The following is a 17,441-nucleotide window of genomic DNA, read 5'->3' on the forward strand; positions in this document are numbered from 1 at the left end:
TGAGAATTGGAAAGTGACTAGAAATTAAAAGATGGTGCAAAGATTTTAAAGGCAGTGCATGATTCTCAGTGTTCCTAATCATGCTTAACTTTCTATACATTGGAAAAAAATATTGATAGGATTAGCAATAAAAACAATGTTTCATCAGGTATTTGAAGGAATTTATAATAGCAATTAGAAGTTGCCTTTCAATTGCTGGCTGGCCAGGGATAGGTTTTCACTCCACGTGGCTCAAATATTATGAAGCAAATGGAGACTGACTGTAGTTTTCTTCTGAATCCTCCTGACACAATTTGCCCTTCAGGGACTGTGGGGAGAATGCAGCTTTGCTTTCCAAAAGTGCTCATTTATGCACACGCTTCTGACTCTGTAACCAAACAGCAAAAGACAGCCTGAATATGTAAAGTGACAATAAGAGCTGAATGATAGCTTCACCTTCTGGGTTGTGTCTCCAGCCATTGTAGATGGAAAGCAATCTTTTATTGAGAAGCTTCTACGGAGTCTAATAAAACCTGCATAAAATTTTAAGCTGTAACAATTCCAATTTCCTTTCTCTGGCAGATTGATGAAGATAATTTTTCATTCTTTTGTAGGTATCTTACTTCAATTCTTCCTGACTACCTGTCAAGATGCTCTAAAAAAAAAAATCAAACACTGTTATTTGCATAGACAAACTAGTAGAAAATACAGGTAAAACTGATTTCTCATGCACAATATCAAGTATTTAATTATTTAGTTAGTCAAGTCTAAGTGCTACCAAGTACTGGAGGTGAGAAGAGTGTTTGGCCAGAAATTTCAGTGAAATCTGAAAAACTGAGGTTTCAAGGATAAAAATGTAGTGCCTTGAAAATTTATTTTGAAGTTCTCAGATTTATCTTACTCTTCACCTCTTCTTCACCTTTCCCTGTCCCTCAAGAAAGTGCTTAAACTTCCCTTCCCACTTTCAGATATGAATTTTTTTCCCATCTGACTGAATGTGCTCATGAATAAGTACCTTAAATAGAGTGAATTGTATATTTTGTCTGTGTATAATATGGCTGTATGGAACCAGAGCTAAAATAGGAACTGGGGAGTAGGTCCTTTCATATGTTCTGTCTTTAGTGAGAGTTAGTATGGGGGTTTGAATGTGACAGTGACTTTTCCCAAAATTTGCAGTAAGAAATCTCAGGAAACAAGCCTTATTATTATTATTATTATTATTATTATTATTATTTCTAGAATTATTTGATTGTTATTTGATTTTTCTTTGATTTTTTCAGTGGTTTATTGCTGAAGGTTAGGAATAAAACACACCTCTCAAAATGGAAATGACGAGGTTTCTATTTAAGTGTTTTTAGACCACATTCCTAATATTCATCTTTATTATCACAATTCTTCCAGACATATAATGGACATTTGAATTTTCTATTAACATATAATTTGTAGCATTATTGAAAGATCTCTTAGAAGATCAATAGTAGGAAATTAATCTTGCTTGTATCATGCAGTGAAGTTCAAAAATTTCTTGCCTTTAGAGGATTCATAAAATTATTCTTTTGATTAAATCCTATTTTGAGAGTGAACTTGAAGAAATTGAAATGGGAGAACGCGTTTGCTGTAGGATTGATTTGTGATAAATATTTGTAGAAAGCAGAGCTGGTTAGGCTGGAGAGGACAATAAAGGCCTGGTGCCTGCTAGAGCAGTTCCTCCAGGCTGCTGACTGGGATGCTGGGGTTCATTCCAAACCCCCTCATGCAAGTGAGGCAGTGGTGGATGTAGGCTGTGAGCAGTAACCCCAGAGCCTGGGTTTGACTCACCGAGCCCTGCCAGGGCCAGGGCAGATCTCCCCAAAGAGCAAAGAGCTCTTGCTCCATTCCAGCGGGAGCTGCAGGAAGGGGGATCAGTGCTGAGCACCCCAGGCTCTGCAGCAAGCAGGGCTTTGGTGATCCAGTGCCAGCACTGCAAACTCAGGGTTGAAACCTGTTGCACAGCAAACAATCTTTGAAACTTTCTCTGATACCCTGTGGCCAGTGCTTCACTGTTCTGTCACTTTTCAAAATGCTCTTTAGTTTTCACAACTAAGAGTAAATGCCTTCTCTTCATATGGCTGTTAGTCTTTGTTATTTTTAAATTACTATATAATTTCTCCTCCAAACACAGTGCAAGCTGGATGGAAATTTCCATTTCTTTCAATGTTAAGAAACTATTTGCAAGATACAAATTGTTTTGTATTCCTTTCTCAGCTTTTATGGATTGAATTTATTCAACGTAAGTAGCAAAGTTCCAAGTGAAAGGAACTCAGGAAATTTTGCAATGTGGTAACACCTTCATTCCTCATGCAACCCTTCATGAACCTCTGAGAGCAGTGAATGAATCACCTCTAAATCAATGATCAGTAATTCACAGATTTTAAGATGTCATTAGGTGTTTTTTTAGCAAACCTTTTCTGATGACGAGTAGAAGAAAAGCTTGACAAAACAGAATTAATCCCTGGTCCTCACTTGCATTAGTCCAAAGTGGACTGGTTTACTTTCAATCAGTGCTAAAAGAAATCATTCCATCTTCCAAAGAAGTTATTCAGAGATTCATCATGCACTGAACACCCTAGACAGCTTCAGCAGAATAATGGCTTTTGGTTTGTGTCCCTATGGAAATAGGAGATGACTGATTTGTACAAGAGGGGTCCTCTGTGTTTCCTGTGCTGCTTTTCAGCACTCAAATGCATGTTGTAAAAGGTGATGTGTCTGGCACGAACTTAGTTTTCAAGATGAGCTTTAATCTCCCAGGGAAAGGAAGCATTTGAGACTTCCAAAGGCAATTGTTTCCATTAAAGTGAGATCTGGGAATGGCTCGGGGCTGTGAACTGTGTGTGGATCTCGAGGTCTTGTTTTCATTATAATACTGTATTGTGTTCTTTTGATTCTTAAATAAGCTATTGTCCTGCATTTTAAGACACGTTTGTCATAAACTAAAATGAACTTTTTGGGATAATCCTAACAATATATTTGGGTAAACCAAAATGAAGAGGTAGAAATGAAACCAGAGAAACCTTAGGCAGAGAGAGGAGGGAGAAGATGCAGGGATCCCATGGACATCAGACATGTCTGGTCCCTCTGAAATGGCTCTTTTCCCGATGATGATTGTGACAGATTTCCATGGTGCAAGGGAGCAGCTGGAAGCCATCAGTAATCTATAGGCAGCATTGACACAGGTAGTGTGGAGGAAGCTTTTTGTCACTGCTTAGGAGTGTTGATTTATGGGACAGGTTATGGTTTGTGGTATGGTGCTAGGACTGCCTTTCTCTGATTCCTGACCTGCAAATTGGGATGAAAACTGAAAGGGGAAAAAATTGTGTTTGCCATTGTGTGGATATTTTATGCTTGGATTAGTGTTAATTTTCACATTTCTGCTACGGATGCACTATTTGCTTTTTCTTGCCTGGTCTTTTTCTTCCTGAATAAAGGCTCCTCTAATGAGCTAGGTTTTGCAGTGTGTAAGGGCAGCGAGATAACATTCTTTACTAAATTAATGGACCTCTGGTTCAGGATTGGTGAAATTGCCAAGCTTTGCAGGCAGTTAATTCAAAGTTTTGAGATCTTTGATTAGAACAGAAAACTCTGAGCTTTCAGTTGTGGAAATTGAAATAATCTGACTCCAAAATGCATGTGTTTTGCAGGTGAAATGAGGAGCCAGACCACCTCACTGCTTATGCCACTTGCATTATCTAAAGGTCTTACCCATTTTCAGTGTAAGTAGGGTCCTTCATAATTTGAACAACAGCTTAATTTACTAGTGGATTTACAAAAATACATTTTTGAACAATTTAGCAAGGAATGATTTATAGAAGAGTTAACATTCTGTGAATCAGTTCAAAGGACAGAACTAAAAAAAAATTAGTGATGCAATTTTTTATATTTTATGCTTTGCATCTAGTTCTGGCTTACTGCTTCCTCAGAAAAGGTAGAGAAATATGTCCTTAAATTCTTATTAATTGTCTATTTCTTGAGAATTCTATATTTTTCTCTTTAATCCTTTAGCAATTAGCCTGCCCTACTGAATAAACTTCCATATAGTGAAGTAAGAGTTTTCAGCTACCTGAAAAAAAGAATCGTCCTGGGTTTATTTTGACCTTTCTCAAGTCTTACCTGCATGCATTTATTCCAGACTTCCACAACTGTATCTTTCAACTGTATCCACCACCTTGGAAAGATTTGATCCCTGGGTTTAATTCCAACAGATCTTAGTGTTTTCATGTAACTTTCCTTTGGAGATAAACATTTTTTGAAGTTTATTTTGGGAGATTGTTGCACCCACAAAGAAGCTACAGTGGAGGATGCTTAATTACTGCAGCACTAAACCTTTTCTCCACACCACTTTGAGCTAAGTCTGGAGCCTTATCAGAAACTGTTCTTCCTGTGACTCTATTTGGCTCTTCCTTGAACACATATAAAATGCAAGTCTAAAATTTCAATATCAGCATCTTCCTCTAATTCATTTAACCTAATTACCTGAATAATGGGATAACTGATATTTCATTATAAATATTTTCAGTCTCGGCAGGCTTTTTATTTCTCCTACTATGTTGTATTTGCTGGGGAAAGGTGCTATATGCTTCCAGACATATATTCTTTTCTCAAACTGGAACTTTAATCCATCAAAATTTGTGGTTATATATAGACATTTAGTTAATTTAATCTGAAGCATTCATATAATACTTTTCACCAGCAGGTCATCACCCTCTCTGTTCTATGCTGCTGTAGTCGTATGTGTTTGTTTCTCATGAGGTTTATTTCTAAAGGCGCCATCAAAATGAAATCTGCTTAGAAAACCAAACACACACAAACAAACAAAACAGGAAAAAAACACCTTGAATTACTGTTTTGGAAGGCATCTTCAAGATTTTTTTAGCTTTGATTAATTGATGTATCAGTGCTGTGGATTTAACTGAAGTGTTTATTAACCAGTTTGCAAACTGAGCATAATTTTACTCGCCCTTCTACAACCTGAGTCTAATCTGAATGTATCCCCTGGTTTCATCTGTGGGAATTAACACATGGGCAACTACAACTCTCATGGCTTTTCCCTTAAAAGTTTATTGGACTTGACACATCAAATAATCACAATTCTAAAGAAGAGAATTGTTTATATGATCGGGCTAGAAAAACAACAAAATATAACATTTTGGTTGTGGCAAGCTTGTGGAATCTGTTACCTGCTGTTGTAATTTATATGCAGCTATATTTGCAATTCTCTCTCTCTAACAGAAAGAGCAATCTCACAATGTTAATATGTATCTAGGAAACTAAGAATTTGTTCAAAATGAAGGTGCAAGAACTTGAGAAACTTACCTGCCAAGGAAAGCATCTTTGCTTTTAGAAACAAAACCATACCCCCATGTTCTGAGCTCAAATTGCTGGAAAGAACTGAAGCTAACAGAGAAAGCTGAGAGAAAAAGAAATGACATTTTAAATTTCACTTAAAAGATTTTTTTTCCCTTGACTAGTCCTAGTCTCAGATAAAAAAAATTACTTCTACTGGCAAATCCGTAGATAATAGCAGTGCTGAGACTTCTTTTCCAGCAAAAACAAGCTGTTAGTTTGTGTGTGCACTTGGCTGGAGGGAAGTTTCCCATTCAAGGTGGGCTCTCCAGAGTGCAGCTTGCTACTGTGTGGTTTCAAACTTATCAGGTCATTAATGTATTAAAACTGAGCTGAAAAATGAGCTTACAGCTTCTTTCTGCTCCCTGGGAGTGCACAAGAGCAGCTCTTGTTAGCCATGAGCTGCTGAGCCCAGTCAGGGGTAAACCAGGATGTGGGGACTGCTCCCAGGGACCTGTCCAGGAACAGACACGGCTCTGCAGCAGCCCTGCAGCAGCATTTGGAGCTGCCCTGAGCTCACCTGAGGGCCAGGAATGACAAATCTGTTGGAGGAATTTGAGCTGAGATTGGCACTGGGATATCTCACTTCAGGTGAGTTCATTTCAGAGCTGTGAGAGCTCCTCACCTGGAATGACAGCCAGGATGTTTTTAGCTCCACCTGTGTCCTTTAATTGTGCTGACACAAGTCTTCCAAAGTTTGGCAGTACTGTGGAAGTCAACAGACAGAAAGCTGTAAATGTTCCCTTATGTTTTCAAACAGTCTGAGATTCAACACAAAAATTATTTAATCCCATATTATTTATGAGAGAAGTGCTCTGAGGTGTAGTGAGATCTCTTGTTAGGTCAGAAATAATTTATAGTCTCTGGAAGGGGTCTTTTTTTCCAGTAAAAAGGCAAGAGGATTGGGTGGCTGAATGAATTTTTAGACAAAAGTGTTTTGGGGACCTAACCCTCTGTTAAGAAAGAATCAAAGGAGACAAGGGAACTAAACTAGTCACAGTTCATATGAATTTTTCATAACTAGATAATATTAAAGGTCAGCTTTCATTTGGAGTAAAATTGTTTAATTTAGGTTTTACATATTTGTTTTTCCCGGGATCTCTTTGGGATGTCTGCATCAATTCCTTCCTGTGCCTGTGCTTGGTCAGAGCTAGTTTAGGCAATCAGAGCAGGTAATCCAGCCCAACAGAAACTGAGGTCAGTGATAAAACTGCAGCAGTGATAAAAGCAGTTTTCATGTCCTTGATGTATTGGACTGTAAATTGCATCATAACCAGCAAAACCATCCTTTTAGGAGGGACTCAATAACTGTGTCAAGGTATCTCATTCCCTTTAATTAGTCAGACCAGCCAGTTTCTCAAGAGACCAAATGAAAAACAAAAAATAATTTTAGATTTGAAGAACTCAGGATGAGGATTGTATTTTGTTTATAGCCTTCCTTTAGTCTCTCGCTGGGCTTCATCTGAAATTTGTGACATAAACAAAAATTAAGTTTTAAGCCACTATAAAAATAGATACTAATGATCCTTGAACTGAAAGCTCATAACGTGTTCTGTATTTCTGTCATTATTATCAGGCTTCTTATTTAAAAAGGAGAGAAATAATTTTCTTTCTCGCTGCCTAAATATTTACTGTATTAACCAAGGAAACAGTCAGCACACATCTATGCAACACAAATTTTCTTTCCACAAAATCAGATGTTTCTATGTGTACCTGAGCACAGTATTTCTTTAAAATGTGTATTGTACACTTATGAAAATATTTGTTTTGATTCCTTTTTCATTTACAACTGAAAGCAAAGTAAACTGCAACATCAAATTTAGCTTGTTTCAGGAATGATAGTGTTCCTTTATTTTAAAAGTCATCCTGCAGTCTGGCCATGTTACTGATACTTAATTATATCTTTAAGTATTGAGTATTTTGAGTAATATTGTAAATTAAGATACAATTCACAATCTATTTCTCAGATCTCTATTGTGTGTGCTTACTGTAAACAGTTAAATCATGGTTACATGCCCTTATAAGAAACTGAGTCATACCAGGATATTTTCGATTTACTGAGAGCAATTTCTGCTGTTTTGCCTCTATAAATTACAGTATTTAGAGTGGATACAATTAATATTTCCAGAGTCTGGGACAAGATAGACCTGAAACACGCAACTAGTATAACCAAGGTGCAGATATGTATTTTATATTTGGTCTTATTTTCTTAAAGGAAACAAATTGGCACAAGACTAGTCCTGCTGTGTATAAATGGACTCTGTATTTCTTTAGGTATGTACAGCCATCTTTACAACTTCTAAATCTTTATAGTGGTATTCTAGAGATTTCCATAGCTTCTTTAGCATCCTGTTCTTTTCACACCTCAAGTACAAGGACACTTAACAATGTTCTAAGCTTTGTTGCTGGTGGATAATGGTACATCAGGCTAAGGCCATTGTTCAAAATGCTACAGACACTACAGCAAACAACTGGTGCTTAAAAGCAGAGATTTTCTTGGCTTTGACTTCATTTTTTTTAACAACAAAGACATCCATGTTATCAATTCAAAGTCCATTCACCATGGGAAATACCAGATACAGCCATATATGTAGTTTGTCTTCAGAAATAATTCACTATTGATCTCTTCTGTATCATCACGTATGGTATATTCAGTGGGATTTTTCAAAAGAAAACAAAAAAATTAGAAAATATTTATACAGATGCAGAAAAAATGTTCAAACTCTTAATTTAGAGTATGTACATAGCCTTGCTTTTTTCTTTGTCTTTTCTGTGGATTAAAAATTTTTCACTATTAGACCATTTTCAAATAAGTCTAAAGTAGAGACTTTTTGTTCCGCTTTATTAAAGTTCTCTACCACTTTTTATTCTCCTGATGGTGGTACTGTCCTGCTGGAGACATTTTGACCATATAGTGAAATTTTTTTCTCAAGACTTTACTGGAATTGATTCTTATAGTGAGCTTACAAAGCCTGGCTACACCATGGTACCCATGGACAAGATAACGACAAAGGGCCTTTTTGAGTTCAGCTGGGCAGAATTGTTTCTATGATGACACAAAAGATCATACACTAACATCTTTTGCTTTTAGCTGAAGCAGTTGGGATTTCCAGGTAGAACAATAAAATATTAAATGAAAAGTAGGCTGTAAGTGACAGGCTAGATGTACGGTGTATTGATTCAAGAAACTGCATAGCTATAAAACCAAAATCCTAGAGACTGCTATATTAAACCTGAAGAATAGTAAGGTCCAGCATTTTGATGTGAGCTGGTTTGGACAGCTATTCATTATTCATTGTTACCTACACTCCTAACTACAACTTGTGCCTCTAACTATAAGTATGGAGAAACTTCACGTAAACAAATAATTTTTAAAATTTTTTGTTCACAGCTCAAGTGAACTTGCACAATGCAAGTTCCACAGGCAGGGATGGAGAGTGGAGAGCTCAGCGAGCTGTCAGCCATCCTCATTCTCAATTCTGTGAAAGGAAGCAGCAGGGTGGAAAGGTCCAAGGTTAAGTGTGTGGTGGGCTAAATGATGAAAGAAAACAATGTTATGTTCTTTCTCTGGGATTTCTTAATTACATATCCTGTTCCTGCAATATTCATTTCAGTTGTATGTTCTTGAGCAAGTTCTGAATTCCTTGGGCTTTTTCTAAATCATGAATGATGTTTCCTTCCTGCTTCAAAATCGTACACAGACTATTTTGCAATATTTACTCAGTTGATTGTTCAACAGAGAAAGTATTCTTTTAGCAGAGAACAGTGCCATGCCATTTTCTAATTCTGTCATATCACTAAGTGCCATTTGCAAAGCTGATGGTGTCAAAATGCCCTGGTGTTGTTAACTGGATGTAACAAATGGGAATTGTTTCAGAGTGTTTTTCTCAAGCTGGGGAAGAAGGTATGAATTAGATATGTGGCAAAGTGACAGAATTCACAGTTAGTGCATCCTGAGACACTTTATGCCACTTGTATCTCTTCAATATTCAAAATGCTCTTCTCCATATGGGTTTCTATGACTTGCTGTCAGCATCTTTGTCTCTGTGATGTCCAGAAAGCTGTAGGGTTTTACACTTTCACCTGCTTTTCAACAGAAAGTGTAGGGGCTCTCAAACTTTAAGGCATTAGAGAGCAGCTGTTCCAATGGTATTGCATTTTATTACTTAGCACTCTCTTCAGGTGAGAAAATAAAAATAGGGACAGTGTTTGAGGTACGAAAGTATAAAAGATGCAGGGCGCTGAGGTCCTGGAGAAATTTCTAGAAGGGAATACAGGTGACCTTACCCTGATTAGTACCAGCTGTGTTAATTACCCAATGCAGCCTGGCCCTGATGAGCCACAGCTGTAGCCAATAAAGATAAGTGTGACAAAAGGGAGTGGGGGAGCTCCTGAGGGGAGAATCGTGGAGGAGAAAGAACCGTGAGGAAGAGGGAATGTGAGGATGATGAAGAAGGAGGATCCTGGGGAGAGAGGATCACTGCTGTGAGGTCAGTCTGGGTGTGCAGTCAGAGCTTGTTGTTGGAACCTGCGGTCACAGCCTGCACACTGATCCCTGCACACTGATCCCTGCAGTCACTGCACACTGATCCCTGCAGTCACAGCCTGCACACTGATCCCTGCAGTCAGAGGCTGCAAGGGAAACCTGCAGCAGGAGCTTGCTGCAGCCAGAGTCAGGGAATGGTTGGAGTCAGGATGGCTGAGCTGTAAAGAGGAATAAACGAGGGCCTTCTTCATGCTGTGATAAAGAAGAAGTCTGTCTTGGCTCATTCCTACCCTCTAATGAAAGCACTGATGCAACAGAAATTTACTCCATAGTCCAGGCTCTGTTGCTGAAGAAGCAAAGGCCTTCCTCCTGGGGTTTTGATGAATCTTTGGCATGTCCTGAGACAGAACACAGAGAACCTCATAAAGGAAAAAGTGAGCGTTTAACTGTAAATCAAGAGCTGAAAAAATAGGGAAAAAAGTTCTGTCTTTAATCTTGCATGTTACTTAGGAAATTAGCAAAAGTAATATAGTTTTTCATAACTTGGAACCTCCTTAATGCAAGTAATGCAAGTGCTTTTTTTATTGTTAGATTCTCCAAGGGTGATAAAGGTTTTGATTTTGGCTTATGGTCTGTCAGCCAGAAAGGGAAGGGAAAAAAGCATCATACTCAGGGCCAGTAGTGAGTGATTCAGGGGAAGAAATGAGCATAGATGTTTTCAGAAAATACTTCATTTGCACTTTGCAAAAGTAGTCATGTATTGAGTCTAAGGGAGTGAAGTTATTTCAGTGGCAAACTAAAGCAAAGAATATTTTAATTAAATACCCTGGAAGTGTATAAGAGCTTTGTTTTCATATTAGTTGCCTTTCCCAGTGCCCACATATATGTTAACATAATAGTGATATCATGTCTTTCTGCACACACAAGAATAATTCCTCTACTATTAATTATTTTACATCAGTCTCTTCATTCAGCTTAAAACAATGATGCATTTTATAGCAATCTAAAAAAGTCATATACACACATATATATGTAATCTTTCTTTTTAGGTGGCTCAACTCATAAGATTCAACCCAAAGCCTAATACTGTAAACGTGCCAGGGCTTAGACTCAGTAACAGCTTTACTGATTATGTCATCTCATCTTAATACACTTATCCCAAGGCTTGGAAGTTAAGTAGCTGTTCAGTGTTATGCTTCATCAATATTTTGTGTGTTGTATGAATTATCTCAGTGATTATGCAGCCTCAGAGATTAGGGTCATGCAGTCTTAATGAATAAATTATAAACTTATGTGAAAATGGCCACAGTTTACTATTGCTCAGTACCAGCAGAACATGAAAGGAATGTATTTCTTGTTTAAGGGCAATTGTCAACAGGTTGTGTGCATCATTAGACCAAGTTCCACACTCTCCCTGACTGAGTTGTCTGTTTTGGCAGAAAGCAGAAAAGTGTGAACCTGGCTTGGTTTTTGCACATTTCTGTCGTTTTTAATTAAATGGCTTAAAGCCCCTTGTGATGACAAGTGCTAACTTCCTTCAGATTTACACTGTGTTGTCATCTAGAGAAAACTGGAAACAATTTTGTCCAAGGGAAAACCACTGAGAAGTGACAAGTTGTACTGGCCTGCAGGAACTGATCATGTTAACTCCCTGGAGGGGAAACTAATGCGTGTCATTGTGTTACATGTAGTGAGTTCAGCCTAGAGGGAACAGGGCTTGTTTAATGTGTTTTAATTTGCCAAAACATAATTGCAGCATTCAATTTTGTCTATGACTGGTAAAGACCTTAAATTTATAAGTGACTGTTTTTTCAATTTGCAGTTTTAAACAAATTCAGTGCGAAGAAAGATCAAAGGATAAATCAGTAATATTTACTATAAACAAACAACAAAATAATGGAATCCATGCAACAGGGTACTGAAAAAATGCAAGGAATTAGCTGTTTTCATGTCCAATTTCATATGAAGGTTTGTGACCTAACATGTACTTTCTATATATCAAACAAGGTACTTCACGGTATTTAATGAAGTTATTAGCTGGAAACATTGCTTCTAAATAGAGATAGATCTGTAAAACCTTCTCCTTTGCAGAGCAGAGATAGTCCTGAGTGGATGAGATACTTAGATGAAACCAGAAAAGTTTCCTTTTCTGCCTCAATTTCTATGTTGCCCAACAATATCCAAAGATCCCAATTGGTGTAACTGTAAAATGGAAGCTTCTGTTCATATTTTCTTTGCCTTGCCTGCTTGGATTTTAGTAAACTTCATCATAATAGAAGCCCATCCTTCATCAGTGAGACCTACAAGTAATTGTGAACTCAGTTACTCAAAATATTTCTGCTGTGTAATAATCATAACCCAAGGTAATATCAGTATTTAAAATCTCTTCAGTGTCTGCTCCTTAACAGAGGACTCATGAGGTAGAAGTGCTTCACTGCCACACTTTTCTTTGTTCTTATAAGGAATTTTCTTGTCAGGATTTACTGAACATTCAGTGACACTCTCAGTGCTAATGTCTGTCTGTAAAAGATGGTACCACTCAAGCTTCCAAGGCATCACTGTGATTTTAACTAGTATGTAAATAATTCCAGATTGATTTAAGAACAGGGAAGTAAAAAATTATGAAATACACAGTTAGAATTGAGTGCATAGTTCTTAGATTAGAAAAGAATTTATGAAATTAATCTGGAAGGACAATTCTGACCCCCTTGGCCATTACCCTTCAGGTCACAGAGGAACTCCCCTCACCCATACGTGTTCTGTTTTGATGCACCACACAAAATGTAACTGAATACTCCCCTAGAAAGGCAAAAAGTTTACACATAAGCATCTTGCTGACCCTTGTGGGGACAAGTTCCTCAGTGTCTCCCAGGAAAGGAAATCAGATCTAGAAATATTGAAAAACTGAAAAAGCTACCCTGTAAATATTCAAGATTTCTTTATTTTAAACTTTTTGTGTTGGTAGTTTCTTACCACTGAGGGCACTTCTAAGGAATTTAACCTTAAGGATTTCAGTCCAGTAGATTTTGTTTTTTATTTCCTAAAGTTTCTAAAGTTTTCTAAAGTTCCTAAGTATCCAATTAAACACTATTTTTAATATATCAACTGGTAAGAACCAATGACATCAATGAGACTTGCATTTTTATGCATTTCATAGTAGCTCTATCATTCAAATGGATGGCTTTAATGCTGTATTTCCACACAGATTTCCTGATTTACATGTGGACTAGAAGTACTGTGATAATTTTTAAAAGACTTTCCGTGGAAAAATTTGTCTAATTTACAGCGTCAAAGGGAAGTACCAAATCCTTTAACTGTGTTTGATCACAAAGAAATAAGCTGCATCTGCAAAAAGAATGCTTTCAACATTTCTAATTAAGTAGCTTAGGAGAAAATATGCAGCCATTTTGTAAGTACCACACTTCTTACATAAATGGCACTTGAGATCAGCTGCACGCTTAGTCACACGAGTCTGTGAATAATTCATCAGAAGAGAGCGTCACCCTCCTCAGAAAGAAAAGTCTTGCAGTGTAAGTAATGTTATCAGTGGTTGTTTTCTTTCCAGAGCCTCAGGGAAGAGGTGAGCCACTGAAAAACTCCCATGTGCCACAAGGAAGGTTCTGGAATTTGCATGACAGAACATGGATTTGGTGTGCAAACAAGACAGTTATTGTCAATTGAGCATTTGTACCCCTGGAGATATCATGTCACTTATTTGCTTAATCAGGAGCTTTTGAAGATCTGTGTCTATTTTTTTCCAAACATTTATAACATATCTTTATCAACTATTTCCTCTGTATAAGGTCTGTATAATATCACAGGGAAATGCTGTTTGGCTCACAGTTTGTCAAATTGGCACTGAAGCTGTCTATTAATTCTGTTTTAATTGATATATCATTGGGAGTTTTTGAACTATACCTTCAAGATCTGTATTGATAATACAATAGATTAAAAAAATGTCTGGAAAAAAGTATATTGCATTTTGAGATGTGCCAGCAGTAATAACTGAGAAAAACTGTTGTGCTGATTGGGAGAAATTAAAATTACAGTGATCTTAAACAAGCATGAAAACTTGGCATCTATGCACTGTGCTCCAATACCACTCTAATTTCTTGATGGAATTTCTTGATGCTTTGAATATCACAGTCAAAAAGCCATACAAATTTTAAAAAATATTTAGACACGTTCTGAGATGAAAATGGAGTGTGACAGAAATGGCCTTGTGGTGTGCCTGTTCCTTACAGGTACTGTTGCTAAAATATTTGGTGTACTGGAGGACTAACAGGGCTAGTGCAGTCTGTATTTGCATGATTGCTGCCAAGAAAATATTTTGAAGGAGTGGGACAAATTTATCAAACTACAGAAGTGTGATAATAGTAAGAACAATCTCAATTTTTGAAGACAAGCATTACCTAGCATGTATGAAATGGCCAGGAGCAAACAAATGAAAACAAGCAGTTCCTGGCAGTGAGTATCCAGAGGCACAGCCTGGAGGGCAGCTGGGTGTGCCCTCTGGCAGGACATGGTGCACCAGGGAGGTATCTGAGTATTCCAGAGGGTACTGCAGACACACAGCGCTGGGCAGTGTGTGCAGAAGGCAATTCCGTGGAGCTCCTTTTGCCATCACTGGGCAGTGTGTGCAGAAGGGAATTCCATGGAGTTCCTTTTGCCATCACTGGGCAGTGTGTGCAGAAGTGAATTCCATGGAGTTCCTTTTGCCATCACTGGGCAGTGTGTGCAGAAGTGAATTCCATGGAGTTCCTTTTGCCATCACTGGGCAGTGTGTGCAGAAGGGAATTCCATGGAGTTCCTTTTGCCATCACTGGGCAGTGTGTGCAGAAGGGAATTCCATGGAGTTCCTTTTGCTGTCACTGGGCAGTGTGTGCAGAAGGGAATTCCATGGAGTTCCTTTTGCCATCACTGGGCAGTGTGTGCAGAAGGGAATTCCATGGAGTTCCTTTTGCCATCACTGGGCAGTGTGTGCAGAAGGGAATTCCATGGAGTTCCTTTTGCCATCATGGGGCAGTGTGTGCAGAAGGGAATTCCATGGAGCTCCTTTTGCCATCACGGGGCAGTGTGTGTCCGCAGGGCTTGGCAGATGTGTAATGGCAGAATGCAGTGTCCCAGTGCTGCACAGCCCTAACTGGGCAGTTGATCAAAAGTACTGCAAGTGTGGCAGAATTTTCTGTCTGGGGTTACTGCAAGGAAATGAGAATTTCTATCACTCCAGAAATGATCAATCGCTGTAGTTGCACAGTGAATTTGTGTACACCACCAGAAAAACCACTTGGTTCTTCATGCCTTCACAACAAGCTTTGCCTGCGTCCATCCCTGTGCATGAAAGGTGTTGTATATTTTTGCAGAAAACTCTTTTTTCTGACTATCTGGTGAAGTACCTTGCTCTTAGAATAAGAGCTCCTCCACAAAATTTGACCCATTTTTAACTTACAAACTTTTTTAATGTCACTTTACTTTTGGGCCTTTTATAATTAGGCGCTTATATGTCCTCTTAAATATTATTTACAAGTTATAGTGAGGTGGGATGACTTCCCATTGTATTTCTTATCTCTCTCCAGGTCACCATAAGAAATTGTTTGTAGGATTTATTGAAGCTTTAAGCTTTCAGTTCAACCTTTTAAAATTTGTATCAAGTCAACATTACTTTTTTCTTCTGTGGGCAGGGATCGGTCTCACAAAAAATATTGCCATTCAGGGAAGAATAGTTTGGCCTATAGAAACCTTCATCAGAGTGCTCTAGAAGGATCTATAGACCCTAAATTAGTTGGCTCTTATAGCACCTCATGTGGCAAGTAGCACTCTTTACCTTCAATAAGTAGATTTTTTTTCCAAATCATTCCCCAACTGGCTCAGATGAAACTGTAATTTCCAGTGCTTTATGTGTGTGGGCAGAGCTAAGCTGCACCTGGGTTGAGAGAAGCATAAAGAAAATCTAGATGACAAAATGCAAATTGCATTTGTGCTGTTTTCTAGTCTGCTTCCTCAGTCATCTGAGGTCTACAGATAAAACTGCATTTTAGTACATAAGATTTTTTTTGCTTAGCTCACATAGTTTGTAGTCTTTCATTTCAAGAGAAGTGAATGTAACTCTTCAAAGGCTCTTTAGGGACTCTTTGATGTGTGTCATTTATATCCATTTTGGGCTGAGATTTTACAGGAACTCAACCCAGAGTTTGGAAGCAGCCATTGAGGAAAATTTCACAGGATCATCCAAGTGATAGTGGCCGGTTCTAAGTACTTTTATTTGAGTTTCTAGTAGGTTTCTCTGCTCAGGTGACTTGAGATGATTGTATAAAATCATATAGACCAGACACATGAAAATGTTTAAATTTTAGTCATCGCACTTCAGAATCATCTGGATAGCCAATGGGAAGCAAATAATGAGGGAAGTTTCCCCAGATTTCCCTCTAATGCATGAAGAGTGAAAAGAGAAATAAGGGACAGCAGAAAGTGAATAATACATAAAACACTTGCACATGGATCAAAGAGAGAAAAGAGAAAGTGGTGAAAAACAGGGAGAAGGGTTTTACCCTTTGCTGCTTATCTCTGTAGAGGTGTTCAAGGTTTCCATAGAAACATGAACATAGACTGAATTTGGGGGGAAATAGAATTTCTTCCATTTCTCTTTAACTGCTATAAACGCCATACAAAAATTGATGTGAAATTTGTTTTGCGTAACTAGAACAGGTACTTGCATGAAAAACAAGTACTGAAGCAAATTAATCTATTGAGCCTCATGGTAAAACTATGGATATAGGTTATTTTTACATGCCACTGGAACAATTTTGGTCATAAAGAGAAGCTGAGTGGCACCAGGAGTTAAAATGGAGTTCCTTCAGCAGGTGATGAAGTTACATTCTATCAGTTAAAGAGATTTCTTGAAATAATATATCTACAATTTCTACTCTGTGCAAAATAATGATACTTTAAAGGAACACTCCTCTCTTTTTTTGTCCTTCTGCAATGTGTAATATTAGCTTTTGTTAAAAGAGACTGTGCATATATTATGGTACTTTGCCATCTAATGATTAATACCTAGAAATGGATTAAAATTAATTAAAAATAGGCAGCTATGTAAAATTACATACAAAGCAAATGTTGTTTATAGCTGGTGTCTAGTTTTGGGGGTTTTTTTAGGGTTGTTCCATGTATCTATAATTAGTTCAGATGCTCATAACCTGAAGAAGCTGACAGTTATTTAGGCAATATCACCTCTCAGTACTGTCAGTGTAGGGAAGGGTTTTTTTAAATTAAATTCATGAGTAAGGGCTGACTTTAAAAGCAGGCCCGACTTCCATAAGAATGTTAGTTAGCAATTAAAAGTGTTCATTATGGATGGACACTTTGCTCAGCTGTGATCTACAGGACAGCTCCTGTGGAATGTGCCCGGTTAAAGAGCACCTTCCCAGTCTGATTTTAGAGAGGGAGTCTGTGTGTGCCTACAGTAAAATATGGAACTGAGTGTGTCTCCAGGGAAAGGCAGACACTCTTCATGTCAGAGAGCAGGCAGGTACTGCTCTAGAGAGGAATGTGGACACTGCAGGGCTGAGAGGGTGGGGATGACATTCCCAGTCCTTGT

At 38.0% G+C, this 17,441-nt stretch overlaps 1 protein-coding gene across 1 annotated transcript in view; it reads left to right on the plus strand.

Moving 5' to 3' along the window:
* Nucleotides 1-3,655: 3,655 nt before the first annotated feature.
* Nucleotides 3,656-17,441, plus strand: part of NRG3 (neuregulin 3) — a 490,307-nt gene continuing 476,521 nt past the window's right edge. The window contains exon 1 of the mRNA XM_063405996.1: nt 3,656-3,728. The gene's annotated coding sequence lies outside the window, so the exon portion shown is untranslated. The remainder of the gene's footprint in view (nt 3,729-17,441) is intronic.

Source organism: Prinia subflava, chromosome 9 (genome assembly GCF_021018805.1).
Source record: "Prinia subflava isolate CZ2003 ecotype Zambia chromosome 9, Cam_Psub_1.2, whole genome shotgun sequence".
Taxonomy (NCBI): domain Eukaryota; kingdom Metazoa; phylum Chordata; class Aves; order Passeriformes; family Cisticolidae; genus Prinia; species Prinia subflava.